At 36.9% G+C, this 17,226-nt stretch overlaps 1 long non-coding RNA gene across 1 annotated transcript in view; it reads left to right on the plus strand.

Moving 5' to 3' along the window:
- LOC102152201 overlaps positions 1-17,226 on the plus strand; it is a 219,831-nt gene that overhangs the window by 11,441 nt on the left and 191,164 nt on the right. The window contains exon 4 of the long non-coding RNA XR_005372301.1: positions 14,287-14,397. This is a non-coding gene — a long non-coding RNA (uncharacterized LOC102152201). The remainder of the gene's footprint in view (positions 1-14,286; positions 14,398-17,226) is intronic.

The raw sequence follows: 17,226 nt of genomic DNA on the forward strand, positions 1-17,226 counted from the left end.
GATGAATTTTTTTACCCTACCATTTCTTCTGTTAACATTTACTTCCTTGTTTGTTAAAATTCCCATGTAAGTAAAAAACAAAAAACAAACAAAAAACCCAGAATCTGAAAGGGCTCTATTTCTCTAGTTAATATGAAATCTATCAGGACTGGGAACACCTGTGTTTCCTAGTATACTGCTGTGGCACTTAGATAGTGCACCCAGACTAGCCAACTACACATACAGGTGCCAAAGTTATCACCTGAGGTACATGTCAGATAGAATTCCTACCTTATTTCTAGAAAGAAACCATAAATTCCTGCCTCAAAAGTAGTAGTAATGGGGGTACTTGGATGACTCAGTCCCTTAAGCATCTGCCTGTGGCTCTGGCCCTAATCTCAGGGTCCTGGGATAGGGTCCCACATCTGGCTCTCTGTTCATTGGGGAGTTGGCTTGTCTCTCTCACTCTCCCTCTGTGCTCTCTCTCTCTCTCAAATAAATAAAAATAATAAAAGTGGTAACAGGATGATGATAATTTAATAGTAATCACAACCACAAATTAACTGTTTTAAGCAGCAGATTTAGGGGCAGATTTTTTACATTCTTGTTCCCTGGGCCCTGCTGAGAACTTCCCACATGACCATCAGTTTCCTCTTAATTTTAAATCATTACTGAGCTGCTTTTCCCCTACCTCTTATCTATTTCAAATCTTCTTCTTGTCTCACAGACATCAAAGCATCTCCCAGACTTTCTTTGCTGCATAGTCATCATTATCACAGATACCCAGATGAGAATGAATATCTTCTTGTCTGGCTCACTTTTCAGAAATGCAGTTTCAGAGTATATGTTCAGTGAAAGGGAGTTCTGTGGCTGAATTACCATCAAATCCCTTAACATCTTTGGCTGAATGACATCTCTAATTTTGCCCATGGGAAAAAAAAAATAGCTTTTAGAACACTTATTCACAAGCTTACTTGGGAGATATATATCAAGAAACTTCTTGTTCCTATAATCAATAATTTAAAATATTTCATGTATCTTAAGCAAAATGACAAAAGTCCATTCTATAGATCTGTTCACCTTTTCAGAATTTTGAACTTATTGGAAATGAAGCTTATGAACATAAATTGAGGCCTTCCTTTACTGTTTATTCCAGAGATTTTGTAATTTTAAAATTTCAAATGCTTGGCTTTGGACTACATGTTGTTTGTGCATTGAGGACAGCTGGTTGTCATCTCCCCCTAGCACTAAGTTGTCTTTCATAATAACTTATCATTCCTGATTTGGACTGTGGGAGGTGGAAGTGCAATACTGGCTATGAGAATTGACAGACAAGTCAGAAGCCCTGGAATAATCTAGAAACTGCAAGTTTTCTCTGTAGTTGAAATAAGGCAACTAAAGGTAAAACTCCTCTGTAGCTTGAGGTTAAGGAAATTGTTTTTTGTGGGAAGGCTCTTTCTTTAGAATGTTTATCTAGAAGATTGCAGTGGGTGACAATTCTTCAGGTACTCAGCAAATGTCAGAAGGACTCCCCTCTTCCCCCCAACTCCAGGATATAAACATGGAGCTGTTAAATTTTGTGTCCTATCATGTAGGAAGTTCTTAGGGATGATCCATCCCACTTTGCCAAAAAATGCTGGTGAAATGACTTAGGATCTTTCTACCATTTAACACTTCTTTAATCTTCAACTCTTTTCTTAATAACAATATCATTTTTATGAAACTTGCCTGAGTAATTCCTTTTGTAACTGGAGACTGAGCAGAAGTTGTGGGAAAGATCAGAAATATTTAATGATTATGTTAGAGAAACTCTTTTCCCTGCTGGTGTAATATAATCTGGATACTACTATGTCTGATACTTGGGAGAACCTTCACAGACAGAGCCACTTCTACACACAGAACTTGGTGTGGCTTCTTGTAGTTCCCGTTACCCTAACTAGGTAATGGCTCTGCCTTTTATAGACAGGTAATGAAGTCCAAGAAATCTGGCAGTGCAATGGTGACAAAGGGTTTTGCCTATGAGGGGGAAATAATCTATTTTGACAAAACCATCTTCATGATAGTTTCATATATTTAGGAAGAGCCCATGATTTTCAAAAATTGTCCAAAAGACAGTGATTGTCAGGTGTAAGCCTACATTTTTTTACCCATTACATACTGACTCTGCCTTCTGTCACTTCTAGAATTTGTCCGTATCTTGACCTAGATGATGCTGAAAATTTCATGCACTTATCATTTCATCTTCTCATTACTGCATTTTTTCCCTTCTTGTTTAGTGGTACTTTGTTTTAGGGAAAATAATGGTTAGATTTACAGTCTTGGGAATGAGAGAAGTCTCGTTTTAGAAAACAGAATAAATATTGTGGATGGTAAGAGTATTTGTACAATTGCCAGCAAGGAGCTATATCTGATCCTTTGGCCTCTTCAGCATGTGGATTCCTGCCAGCACTTGCTGACGTTTTTTATAACCATCATAGTGGCTAGCAAAGCAACTAAAGACCACCTTGTGGCTAAGTGGGGAAAAATGCATAATAAAAAAAGGAAATGTAATTAATTTGTCTCCCTGGGATAATGAAATATGAGCATTGGCACAGAGAACAAAATTATCATTGTTGAACTTACAGTGCTTTGGGATGTTTTCAATAAAATATGTTTTTGTGTCTGATTCATTTATATGACTCAGAAAATAGAGGATCCTATCCACAGCACAATTTTAGACCATCTCAGAAGATAAAGTGCATAAAATCTACAACTCTGCCCTGAATAATTATGGTTAAATTATTATGTGAGGGAAGTACAAAGTTATTGGTACAGGAAATAAGCACTGTTAAGAATTCAGAGTCAGAAGAGTCAACATGGGGCCAAGTAACCAAGAAGGCTTCATGGGAACAGATAGAACTTGACTTTAACCTTCAACAATATGCTTTCTGTAGGTGTAGAGGGGAAAGGGAGCACTGAAAGTGCAACTAAGAGACAATAATGAAGAGAGTGTTCCTGGGTGATAGGATGGTCACCAATGGCTAATAGAAGGAATGGAATGGAATCCAGCTGAGAAAGGCAATCTATGTGTTGAGGAATGGACAGTGGTTCAGATGTGACTTTTAAATGGAGTTCTCTTTCTGGCTCCTCTGGACTGTGAGCGACAGAGTAATAATTTCTTTGATCACAAGTAAGCAGAAGAGTTGTTAAAGAAGGAAAGATCTTGAAAGTCAATTTTGGAGGGAATGAGTTGGCTCTGATAGTTTGCCTGAGGATACTTTGAGGTTAGAATCCACTCTATCTTAGAGCAGCCCGGGTGGCTCAGTGGTTTAGTGCAGCCTGAATTCAGCCCAGGGTGTGATCCTGGAGACCTGGGATCCAGTCCCATATCAGGCTCCCTGCATGGAGCCTGCTTTTCCCTCTACCTGTGTCTCTGCCAATCTCTCTCTCTGTGTGTTTCTAGAGAATAAATAAATAAAATCTAAAAAAAAAAAAAAATCCATTCTATCTCAAACTACTCATACCTGGAAATATTCTGTGTAAGATCAGTGAAGGGATCTGGAAATCATTTTAAAAATAGATACTAAAGAACCTATGGCTGTGCCAAATACTCTTCTGGGTACTTTACAGAAGCCGTAAGTTAGAACTTCACAACCTTGTGAGGTATACATGGTTATATTTCTCAGATGAAAAATTTCAACTTCAAAGAAGTTATTTGGCTTGACATCACAGAAATATAAGGTGGTAGATCTGGAGTTGAACTTCAAGACACTGGTTTTGCATTCACACTTGTTCTGCTTTGGTATGTGATGTAGTATGTACAGGAAAGAGTACAAAACAGAAAGAATGATCTAAAAACTTGGGTTTTTCTAAAGGGTAATCATTATACATGTGAAATTAAGCCAGAAACAGATATGAGTAGTACATAATTTAGTGTTTTTCTACCTGTGATTGTCATTGGGCTACAAGTAATAATGAATAGTACATAATTTAATGCTCTTTTACCTGTGATTGTCATCAGGTTACAAGTAACTACAGATATAAGGTTTGTGTTTGTCATTTATCCTATCAGTAAACACTGTATTCCTGGCTCTGCATATTTGTGCAATTCATAGGGTGCTTTAAAAATATTTTTTAAATCTTCACAAAAATTCTGGCAAGATATGTCCATTATTTCCACTTTATTGGAAAGAAAAATTAACCCAAGAGGTGCTAAATGGCAGAGCTAACAAACCCAGTTTTTGTAGCTAAATCTGATGGCAACTTGATTCCTCCTAAGTGTCTCATATGTCAGCACTAAATTAGCCATCTTGGGGGATCCCTGGGTGGCTCAGCGGTTTGGCGCCTGGCTTGAGTCCCGGAATCGAGTCCCTCGTCAGGCATGGAGCCTGCTTCTCCCTCTGCCTGTGTCTCTGCCTCTCTCTCTCTCTCTCTCTCTCTCTGTCTAAAATAAATAAATAAATAAATAAATAAATAAATAAATAAATAAATAAATCTTAAAAAAAATTAGCCATCTTGGCTTTTAGAAAGATGACTGGATCTGATCTATTTCCCTTGCTTTGTGTCTGTCCATTATGATAATTGTAGCTTGAAATACTTTTCCAAGCTTTACTCAAAATATTTCTCTCCTTATAGTTTTATTGTTTTCTAATCTAGAGTAGTTCCTATTTTCCAGTTAGCTATTCTTGGAATGGTCCTTAGGTTAGGCATCTAATTTCACCTAATTTTTCAGTTACTAGTTTTAATATTTCTCAATAAATGTAAAACCACCACCCTTCACACAAAAGAATGTTAATAGCCCTGATTATTGGTTAGGAGGAGTGGGAACCTGGTGTTAACAGAAGCATCAGCATGTCCTATTTCTTTTTGCTTAAGCCCAGTCAAGGTTAATTATTCATTGAATACTTTCATTTCATTGAAAGAGCAGAAAAACAGCACAGAGAAAATCCTGATTTCTTAAGTTGCACTGCTCTTTATGGATAATGGTCTTTCTAGATCTAAATGAGGTTACAAATTAGACTTATATTTTGAAACAGACTTAGCCTCGCTTTTAGCACTGAGGACCCTTTGAAGTCATTTGGAGCCTCCTGCTGATCTTTCTACCACCTTTGTGCCCTGACAGCCCAACCATGCTTAACTCTGCCATGTAGATCGTGGGAGAAAGTCAAGGTCAAACCTTTTGGCATTTCTCACACCAGAAATCAGAGGAAGTGGGTGACAGCATTTCATAGGATGCAGTATGCATTTCCTGTTCCCTCTTGTATAATGTGAGGCCTTGCCTGTAGAGCCCCCTGCTGCTGAATTCTTTTCTCCAATCCATTGGTGGTGTTGGGGGGATCCTGCAGAAAAAGCCTGAAGTATTCTCCTATCACATCATAAACAGAGGAGACCTAAGGAATCCTGAGATGTATTACTACTGCAAGAAATACAGAAAATGAAGTGGAATCCTCCTCAGCATTACCTACATTTAAATGTGTTCACCAGTCTGTAACAGCTCCCACTAAAAATGAGAAGTGTTTTTCAATGAGAAAACTTTCTGACTCTGAGATTAAATAAAAATAATTGAAAATGAGGTAGCAATGGAAAGATTTCCTGTAGCTCTGTGATACCACTGGGCTCCACACAATTGAAAAGGAAAAATGTAAACACAGAGTATCTGAAGAAAGCATGTGATGAAGGAACATCAAAGAACTTGATAGGAAAAATCACCTCTGCTAAGTATAATGTCAAGGAAGTTCTATAAGGAAAAAAAAAATTCTTATCCCTCTTCCCAGGGAATATGCAGAGGCAAAGGCAAGCATTTTTAAGACTAGTGGAAACTATCCCAGAATTTAAAACAAAAATTAATAATCTAGCTGACAGAGACCTATGGAAAGTGTTTTATTTTTTCTATGAGGGAAATAAAATCAATGGAATAATGAACATATTGCATTTCTACACAACATATGTTTTATGCCATTCTAATCCTAGCACTGTATTTTTTGTTATTCCAAATGATTAAGGACTCACTCTAGCCCATTAAGTTTCCTTGGGATGGTGATCTAGAAGGACAATTGAATATTTTGCAGTTCTTCACAAAACTTTGAAAGGCTTGGAGACTTATTTATTGTTTGCTATAGGAAAAGAACATCAAATATACTTGCACATTTTATAAATACACTTTTTAAAAAATATATAAATACACTTTTTCTTTAAGGTGGTATTAAGCATGTATTTGTAAAAAAACGGGGGTCAGATATTTGATAGTTAATGTGTTTTCTTGTTGGTCAATATCCAGCCAGAACCAGTTACTTATAATATTACTCTGAGAATGGACATTAGTGGACTTACATCTTCTTTGATACAGTATGAACTATTGCAATATGTTTGGTCACTAATCAGAAGAATAGCACATTCTATTTTCATGTCATATATTGTTCACTTAAGAGAGCTGTTGGCAGATACATATTTTTCTATCTCCCAAAAGAAAAAAATAGTATTGAATGAGAATGAGTATAATTGTAAAATTTTCATTGCTTCATTTTTTAAATTACCTAAACTATGATTATTTTCCTTAGCCTTAGAGTAAGTGCTATCTTGCATACTAATATTAAGAACAACATAATTTTAATTTTTAAAATTGTAATTATGTACATTTAAGAGTTTTCTGAAACAACACATTAAATTTTGTATGAGGAAAATGTGTTTGTAGCTTATTTGTGCAGAAAAGAAAAAAGTAATGTCGAAAATTATTCCCTACCATATGTAATAATTATAAGGAAACTGGCAGTATTAGAACATTAATTATTGGACATGAGGTTTGAATTGCTTCTCTAGTAATGATAATTCTTAGTTTCTCATTTAATATGGGTTCACTGACTCTCGTGTGAGTGTCAGATGCTATTTCAGACAATGAGAAACAGAGGTAAAACCCAGTCTCTTTTAGGTTCATAACCTACCGCTGGGTTTCTTGTGGGTTTACAGGTTTATACTTTTCCTTTATTACATGACTCTGATCTTTTTACACATTGAGGTTGACAAAGGCCCAAAGTAGATTATATCACTATGTAATAGGAGAATATTGATCATGACAATGTGGGCAAACATGGAATGCTTACCATGTGCCAGACTTATTCTAAATGTTTTATGTTTATCTTCACAGAATATCCATGAGTGTTCTATTGTCCCCATCTTACAGATGAGGAAACTGAGAGAAGGCCCAAGATCAAACCAGAATAACTTGTAATGGTGAAATGGGTGTGAGGAATGCTTTGTGATGTTGATATAAGCTAGCACAGCTTCTAATAATCCAACCGGTCAGGGATCTGTTAGTAAATGTGTCATACACAAATATTGTCCCTACCCAAATGGACTTCCATCTCTTGAGAACTATTTCTTTTGAACTGTCAAGAGATTAATTCAATCTTGAGTGAATAGGCAATCTTTCATGTGCTTACTGAGAAAGCTGCAGGGCTCCCTTCTCTATGGTTAAGTTATGGCCCTCTGTGAACTTCAGAATCAGAGAGAATTCTGGCTCTGCAGTTTTCTGTCCTTTGGGATTTCCCAGAGTGCATCAGGCTTTGCTTTTAAAAATGATGTGCTCACCTTGAGAAGTTGTACTGATACCTTGTTATAGCAGTTTTTGCCATCTGCTCTCTTTGAATCCTTCCTAGAATCTAAACCTTTACATCCTGGCTCTTCTACGTCACCCTCATCAATTTGGTTTGCCTTCCTAGCTACTGTTTTACTTCTCCCTCAGCTCTCTCCCTTCTAGAAGGGTTTTTATAAGATATTTGCTGTTATTTCTGAGATTCTCAAGTACTTATATTAACAAAACCCTTTTAATCTCTTAATGATTCAATAGGTATTATTTTGCACTCACCCCCACTCAGAGGCTGTGGAGTCCTCTTCCCTTTTAGATTGTTTCCATGTTCTGCAGTATCTACTCCCTTTGTAGGAATATGTTGCCTATTTTGGGTTTCATCTTTGATTCCATTTCATTTCCTATCCTGCCACACAACTACTGTTCCTTCATTGGCCCTGCCGTGGGGTAGCAGGGTGTAGAGGATGGGATCTAGCTACCCCCAGCCATTAATCTACAGTTTCTGGAATTCCTAATCACCCAGTTTAACAAGGCCTCCCTGGTTCTCTCTGCCCCACTCTTCTTCCCTGATCTCATCTAAAGAGAATGCCTTTGCTTAATTTCTCTCTCAAAATAGAATTTCTGTTCTTGATTCATGAAAGCAATTACTTCTCTTATCTCTCTGAGGATACCAGTATAACTTTTTCTGTTTTCTCTGCATATTCTTTTTTTTTTTTTTAAGTTGCTTATTTTGTTTAATTTGTTCTCTACCTTTTATATTAGAAATTTTTTCAGGTAGTTTGAACGTGGGGAACCTAGGTTTGTTTGCCCAGAATTAAGAGTAGGTACCATGAAAATAATTGGAAATCTGTGTGTGTATCCACTCTGAGCTTTGCTTTAGTGTGATTTGAAAGGGCTGTTCTTTGAGGAGTCTCTGCTGTCAGTAACTTCAGGTTACTCTCCTGGAATTGGTCAGATTCCCTGAAGAAGGACCTTCCAGTTTCTTGTCTAGAGAGGAGAGACCTAGCTGCCATATCTGAAAGCTGAGTGAAGAAGTGGAGTTAGATCAGAGTCTCAGGACTAAGTATGTGTAAGTTCTCTTATCACTCTGTTGTTAGTATGGTGTCCCTCCTTCAACCTCTCCCCCAGCCCTAAGATAGTAACTTCTGTAAAGAATAAACTTTGTAGTTTTATAACATGGTAGAAAAGAGGGTATTATGTAGAGGAACAGGACTAACTACATCTTGAAGAGTCTGTTTTCAGCCTTGTCTTCATTCACTGCTGCAAATACAGTTGGTGCCTTCAATTTTTTTTTTTGTGGGGAATCCCCAATGTAGATCATGTGTCTGTCTTTCTGTCTGCTAAATCTGTTTCAGATTCTATTTTCCAGGTTTCAATTTTTTTTTGGTCTTGTCTCCTTTCCTATTTTGTTGCCTTTTATTGTGGGATTATGACATTTGGGAAAATTTACTCTTTTTTTAATAGAGCTGTCGAAAGGAAGCAAAAGTAAATTCATGCGTTCAGTGCACTGCCATTAGCCAAAGTGAGCTTAACATTGGCATTTGGTAAATATCAAAGAATGTGGAAAAAATCTGTACATTTTTGGGTCCTACTTTTTAAAAAAGATTTTATTTATTTATTCATGAGACACACACACACAGAGGGGCAGAGACATAGGCAAAGGGAGAAGAGAAGCAGGCTTCATGCAGGGAGTCCAATGCAGGATTTGATACTGGCACCCCGGGATCATGCCCTGAGCCAAAGGCAGACACTCAACCACTGAGCCACCCAGGTGTCCCTGGGCCCTACTTTTTTTTTTCTTTTTTGCCTCCTGGAGGACAGATATTCTGTATCTTTGAAACATTTATTATTTTCACTCGTATATCTGAATTGTTGCCAGAACTGAAATTTCTCTTATGTTCCAATTCTCTTCCAAGTCTCTCAAGCAAATAATCTGTTTTTCCTATAGGAGAGATTTATTCCTTACTTTACTAATCTAATATGTTGAAAAATGCCCATCATAGACTCTTTAGTCTTCTGAATAAAAACAAATGAGATGTTTCCATTTTGAAAAAGGTTGCTCACCTCTTTCCTTTAAACCTATTTTTCCTTGATTGGATTTGTTTGATAATTATTATAGAAAAGTCTACCTTTTTGAAACAGATCTGATGATTTTTAGTATATTGAGTCCTCTATTGTTCCAAAGCAAATTACCCCAAAACCTAGTTGCTAAAACAATCATCTTATGTTGCTCACAATGTTGTGGGTCTAGGAATTCTGGAAGAACTTGGCTGAGTGGTCTTTATCACTCACAGGCCTGGCACCTTGGTCTCTTTCTCTGTCTTTTTCCCCATCTCATCTTCTCAGGCCTCTTCATGTGTCTCTAGACTTCTTACATGGTGGTTGGGCTTCTCCCAGAGCAATTGTTTCAGAAAACAGGAAGTAGAACTGACCTCAGCCTGGAAACTAGGAGAGCATCACTTGTGGGGTATTACATTGATCAGAGCAGTCACAGAGTCTACTCATCAAGAGGAGGTGACATAGGGGCCATTTCTTGGTGGGAGAAATGACAGAGAATTGGCAGCCATCTCTAATCTGCTAATCTCCCCACCTACACACACACACACACAGAACACAAATATATATGTATGCCACCTATAAAAGCCTCGACTGGTTTCAGAAGCTAAAATAATTCCTAGCCCAATCCTATACAAAAATGGATGAAATACTTGCCTTGTTCAGGGGCATATCAGATTGTCTCTCTGCTCTCCTTACTCTCATCCATAGATAACTTTTTGACAAAAGTTCTCCTTATAACCACAACTGATAAGACTTCTGATCCTAGAGCAGGAGACAATAAAACTTGACCAAGTGAATTTTCTTAAGGGCCACTCATCTACCTATAGTACAGTGCTGGGATTGTCACATCATTGCCCAGAGAGTGCAGCTGTGCTAGATGATGCCCTCTATGCCATTTAGATGGCAGAGTAGGATGAGGTATCTCTGCCAAGTAAATGTCATCTTTTAAAGTAGCAATATCAGGAACTGTAGAAGCAGTTCCTTAATACCAGGAAAGAAAAAAAAAACTCATGGAAAAGTCATGATCTTGGCTGATATACCTTCTTGACCTTACACAAAAAAATTTTATCGTCTGTGTACTGTCTTTGTTTATAAAATGGTGCCAATAATTTTGTTTCTAAGGGGTGATAGTAAAACTAAGGGCACTCACATTGAGTCACAGTGTCTGGAAAAGAATTAGATAAGGGTTTTCGACTATTCTTTTTAATATTATTATTAAAGAATAATATGAAAATTATTTGATATATGTACCTTGGCATTCATTATCTCTAACAGTATTGACATTTAATGTCTAACACTATTGATATTTAATGTCAAAATAGAGTGAGTTGTGTAGAATCCTTGAATCAGTGCCAGCTACAAGTACATTCAGATAATAATTAACATAAGAATCAATTTAAGATCATTTCAAAACTTACCATAGGATTTGTGCCATGCAGTCAGTACTTCCCCCTTGACATATTTCCATGTGGTAATTTTCTGAAGCTTTATCTTAAAACTATGAGATTTATCTGTCCCCAGTTCCAATAAATTCTAGCTTTGCCTAGAGGATGCAATGCAGGGAGTGTGCCCCTTGCCGTACTTCCATCTGGGTGGTCAGCTCAGTAGAACATGGTCCTGTAGCTACTCTCATCATTGTTGTCATTATTACTTCCCTATTCTAATCACACATTGGTTTCAGAGAATGTGCAAAACAAGTGACTTCATGATGTACCCCTGTCTTCAGTCCTTTACCATTTTGAGGGTAACAACTTGGTAATAAAGGAACTAAATATAATATAATTGATGTGTTTGGGGCCATGCAAGCCATCATTATTGCAGAGAGGTAACACAAACTGACACACCTTGTTTTAGGCAGTGTGTGATGTGGCAAAGAGGTATTACCTATGAGTGAGTTCTTAGTATCCAGGAAGGTTTGTATCTCTCATCTATGGCCTGGAGCTTGTGGTTCTGATATAGTACTCTCCCTACAAATTATTTTCTCAAGAAAGAAGCACCGTATTCAAAGACCCACAGAGCTGGAGTCTAATCTTGGTTCCACTACTAAGTGGTTTTGTTTTAGAGAAAGATAATCACTATGACACTTAGATTTTTCAGCTCTAGTATGTCTATATGTTAGAAGAATTAGGAACTTGAACAAGATATGTGTAAAATTCCTAATAATACCTGCATATAACACTTGTTTCAACAAGAATTAATACATGGCCAATCTTTTTCTTCTTACTTCTCCATATCCTCAAACAGATTTCTTGAAGCAATTACTAGATATTATATTACATCATTGTATCTTGAATTATTTCAATATGCATCCTAAACGTCAAAGACATTCTTTAATAACATAGCCTTGGTAAAATTGTGACACCTAAATTATTAATAATTAGTGTTATTGTTAATTCATATAATCAAATATTTAGCCAATGTTCATATTTCCCCAGTTACCATTAATTATTATATTTTATAGTCTGTTTGTACTGGGATCAAAATAACTTCCATACATTGGTTGATAGGTCAAAGTGCCTTTTTAAAAAGTATCTTTTTATTTTAGAATGATTTTAGATTTACAGAAAAGCTATGAAGATAGTATGAAGAGTATATCCTTCATGATCCCCACACCAATTTTGAAAGGCAGCTCGTTTTTGCAAGGCTAGTCCCTAGCAATAAGAATAGGTCTGAAAACAAAGTAGTTGGGGCAGAGTATTCAGAAGTGGGACTGACCTCAGGAAATCAGATTTGCTTTGAACTTCTATGAGGCAGGAGAGCTTAAGTCTCCTTGGAAAATCTCCAAGATCCCACCCAGAATTTTATTCCATCTTTTTTTTTTTTTTTAAGATATTTATTTATGACAGACACAGAGAGAGGCAGAGACACAGGCAGAGGGAAGCAGGCTTCATGCAGGGAGCCTGATGCGGGACTCGATCCCAGGTCTCCAGGATCACACCCTGGGCCAAAGGCGGTGCCAAACCGCTGGACCACCGGGGCTGCCCGAATTTTATTCAATATGAAAACAATGCTTCCATTCAGCATCAGAAGGCTCATAGCAGAAGGAATTTTAGTTGCTACAACAGAAAGAGACATCTGCAAGCCAGTCAAGGAGATAATATGGCAAGTTATGACCCTTTTATAAAGAAGCATTCCTTTGGTTAAGATCAGTTATCAGCAAGGGATGAACCTCTAGAAAATAAATGGTTAGCAGGTTTTTTTTTTCTTCTTTCATGTGAACCACCTAATAAGATTTTTTTTTCAATAGAGTGAATAATAATTAGCTGGTATTCTAGCCTAGCTCTGGTATGAATAAATTGAAAGAATACTTTTGTTGTTGTTGTTGTTTAAAGATAACAGAGAAGATGACAGTAGTCTTGCTCTGCTAAATAACTCTATCACAATTAGGAAGTCAAAAGAAACCATAGCTTTAACAGATCATTAGAATTCAATTTTATATTAATTACACTGTCAAAAAAATGAGTACAATTTCATTCAAGTCAGCAAGCTTTGACTATATTATCTTTATAAAGATCTCTAAAACTCAATTTAATCTTATGAAGCCTGACTGTAAATAACACAGTTGGAATTGACTGAAGAATTCAATCTGTAATGAAATCATATCTTCCTTTGATGGCCTGTACAATTAAGTTGTATTCAGTGATGTTACTTTCTGGATTTTTTTTTCCCTTAAATGTTAAAACTCTCATTGTAAGATGCCTGGGTGGCTCAGTCTGTTAAGCATTTGACTCTTGATTTTGGCTCAGGTCTTGATCTCAGGGTCCTGAGTTCGAGACCGGCCTCAGGCTCCAAACTCAGCATGGAATCTGCTTGTCCCTCTCCTTCTGCTCCTCCTCCTGCTCATGCATGCACTCTCTCTCTCTCAAATAAATCTTTTTAAAAACTTCTCATTTGTAAGAGACTTCATTGACACATTTCCAGTTATTTTTTTATGTTTTCCTAAATATATGCCATTGAATTCAAGAAATATCCCAATTAGGAATATAAGGGCTCAAGCCTGCCTCCCTTGTTGAGGGAGGACAGGGACCTTGGTACATAAACTTGTACTGTGCCCTGCACTGTGCTTCACTGACATAAAACAGTGAAAGCCCCTCCCTCTGAGCTGACCTGTCTACTCCATTCCCCCTGTTCATGGGCAATCTGTATAAAAATACATATTCATCAGCAGAACGCTTGAAAAAGATAACTTTCCCAAAGCAGCAGGAGTTCTTTTTATTGTCTCTCTTAGTTGACTTTGGACTGGAACAAATTGCCATATTCTGTCTCTAAACAAAGGCTATTTCTGAAGCAACATGGTTGGATCTGACTGATTTTTAGATTGTGACTGGTCATGTGATTCTGACACAGCTAGCCCAATTGTCTGGCTAGATTGCTGGTACTTCTTCTTAGAGTGAAAGAAAAACACATTATTCAATGGACATACTTATGGGGCATTTGTATAACACTTACCCTTAGTTTTAATGAATGAGATACATAAAAATGAAGGACAAGACATTTTCGCAAATGCAAAAATGCTACTCTCCAGTAATGTTATTATAAAACGCAGAACACTACAGACTTCCAAAAGCATTTTTGTTACTCTCCTGATTAAACAAATGTATGACAACATGGCTTTATGTGTATTTTGAATCTGCTTAGGTTATTATAATTTTTCCTATTTTATATCCAGCCATGCTTTTCCTTGACAGATGGGACCCAGACTGCAGTTTATTATTATCTTTAAAGAAGTAAATGAGAGGGGTGACCAGTGCCCTGGAACAAGTCATAAAGGAGCCTGTTAACCAAACCCTGCTAGTTAGGTAAGCATTGCTGGTCCGTGGCTTCCCGTATGGGTCTCAGAGGTGAGGTCTTCATTCCATCAGATCCCTATCATTTGTTGATGTCCTTATAAACCCTTTCTACTCAAGAAAGGGCAAGAACACTAAGGAAAATATCAGAGTGGCATAGAGATTTCTTTTTAAAAGCCAGTGCCAGTGTTGTGTTGGAGTTTCTGAGGATGCCTCTGTCCTGACCTAATGGTGAAGAGCATCAGAAGACATTGATGAGAGCTACCAGGGGTATGGAAGGAAGGAGCAGTCTAGCATCATAGAAATGATTCCTACCGGATTAATGAGTGAGAAATGAAGTACCATAATCAAAGATTACCAGTGATACAGGATTCGAAGATATGTCAAATTTCTAGTTAGCTCCTCTTACCTATAGAAAGGTCACAGATGGATAATTGGCAAGTAGGGTCAATAAGAGGACATCCAGATTAAAGAAGAGTGGACACTTAGCATTTACTATGAAAGTCTTCTCTCTCTCCTTAATTACTTCTTTGTCCCTTGTGGAATAAGCATATTTCTTGTAGAGAGCTGGGCTTTTGAAGCAAAGGCCAGTTTCCATCTTTATGTGAGCCACTTAGCCTCAGAGGAAAGAGAATAACAAAACATAAAACAAACAAAAATTTCATAAGAGTAACAACAAAGGTAAAGGGCTAGGAAGTAAAATTAGAAAAGCAACTCAAAGTGTATATTATGCTAACACAAACATATAAAAAATACTGTTTCACAAGGCTCAGGGTGGCTTTTTTGCCTGGTATAATCAGGAGTGGTTTTTAGCTTTGGAAAAGTGACCTGAGATTTCAAATCAGATATAGATATATACATGCACACACATGTATATTCATACTTGTACATGTCTACGTGCACATATGTGCATGTTTGCATATGCACATGTTTGTATGTGTGTATATGTGTATAAACTTTAGGTGTATATGTGTGTGTGTGTATATATATATATACTTCAGGTATATGTATATATGTGTACATATAAACTTGATACACGTATATACATATACCTGAAGTATATGTGTGTATATATATATGTATATATGGCCATCTTCCAAAGTGGTATTTTTCTTAGAACGTATGTAAGCCTCCATTGCAGGCCAAACCTAACTATTATATGTTTCATGTAGCCACTTAATATTTTATTCACACCATGAGCCTAGCACTGTACTAGGCCCTGGAGATGTGAGCCACATCTGAGAAGACAGGCATCACTCACATGTAATTATTTAATAATAATTGTGTTAAATGCTGTTGGGAAAAGACATTTAGGGTTTTGCTTGGGTTCCATTGCCATTACAACAACTTAGGGGAATGGAATGCATAGCTCTTTTTAACAAAATTTTTATTTTTATTTATTTTTATTTTTTTTCAAAATTTTTAAAAGAGTATTTATTTTGAGAGAGAGAGGGAAAGCATGAGGGAAAGAGGGTAGGCACAGGGAGAGGTAGAAGCTCAGCAGGGAGCTTGATGTAGGACTCAATCCCAGGACTCCTGAGTCGAAGGCAGATGCTTAACTGACAGAGCCACCCAGGCATCCCTGAATTGCTCTTTTAAAAATTCTCTTGTTCTAACCAAGAAAAGGAACTAAGTTTGGAAAGAGAAAGGTGAGAGCAACTTCTAATCAGTCTCAACTTCCCATTCCATTCAACTGTTTTATTCCATGTGCCCCCAATTTAGCCTATATCCCTTAGCCTTTATATTCTCCCATTTAGGAATGCCTTTACCTCCTTCAAAATTAACTCAAATACTACTTCTTTTTTTGACACTTAACTGGAATCATTAATTGTTGGAGAAGGTCATCAAGAAGACATAACCTCAAGTTGACTCTTGAGCTGGAACCAAGCAGTTACAGGCTCCTCACCCCCTCACCTCTCCTTGGAATGTATGTTGTGCTCACTGTTTCCACAGTGAGAGCCATTTTCAAGGATACAGCCCTAAAAGAGGAATATGTTGTTGAGAAGCTTCCATGGTGTACGTGACTAAACTCCTACTAGGCCTCTATATAAACTTTGAAGATTCTGGTGGGTGGGTGTGGAGATCTATTCACCTTTCAGCCACTCACACCAACCCTGGTATGTAAATTCCCTTGCCTTCTGTGTAAGGGGCCAAACTGCAAACCAACAGTTGTAAGAACAAATAGTTCATTTTTCTTTATCTCTGTTGTGTTTGAATATCTGTCTTTTATAGTTCTTGCCATGTTAACTTTTTAACCTAATTTTTCAGTTGAGGTTGGAAATTAACTGAAGGCAAGTCTATCTAGTCCATCTGGTATAATTTATTAAATTAGGCCTTTTCTTTCTTTCTTTTTTATTTTTATTTTTTTTTTACCAGTTAAGTAGTAGAAGAAATAATTTTATTAGTCTTAATGATACAATAAAAAAAGATGAATTATGTATTTGCGCATAGAAAGACCTGTTTCTGTGTTGTGAGACCATGTTTTCAGAAGAGAAGAGCAAAAGAATCTTATGTATTTAAATATCATAAAATGTCAGTAACAGCAATCATTAAGATTAATGAACAGAATTTAATGGGAACCTCTGTGAGGAGAATTTCTCAATTATACTTCATGAAAAAATACTTTGCAAAGTTTTCCCAAAACTATGCAGAGATTGATAACAAACCAAATATAATGCAGAATTCACTTCCTTAGGCCAAATTAAATACTCAACAAAGATTGTTTTCCATTTTCATGATTCTAGATCTGAAACCATCTATAACCACACAACTTTTTACATTAGTATATGATGTTACTATTCCAGTAAAATCTTGCTAGGGAAGATAAACATAGCAAAAAAC

This window comes from Canis lupus, chromosome 17 (assembly GCF_011100685.1).
Source record: "Canis lupus familiaris isolate Mischka breed German Shepherd chromosome 17, alternate assembly UU_Cfam_GSD_1.0, whole genome shotgun sequence".
In the NCBI taxonomy this organism is placed as follows: domain Eukaryota; kingdom Metazoa; phylum Chordata; class Mammalia; order Carnivora; family Canidae; genus Canis; species Canis lupus.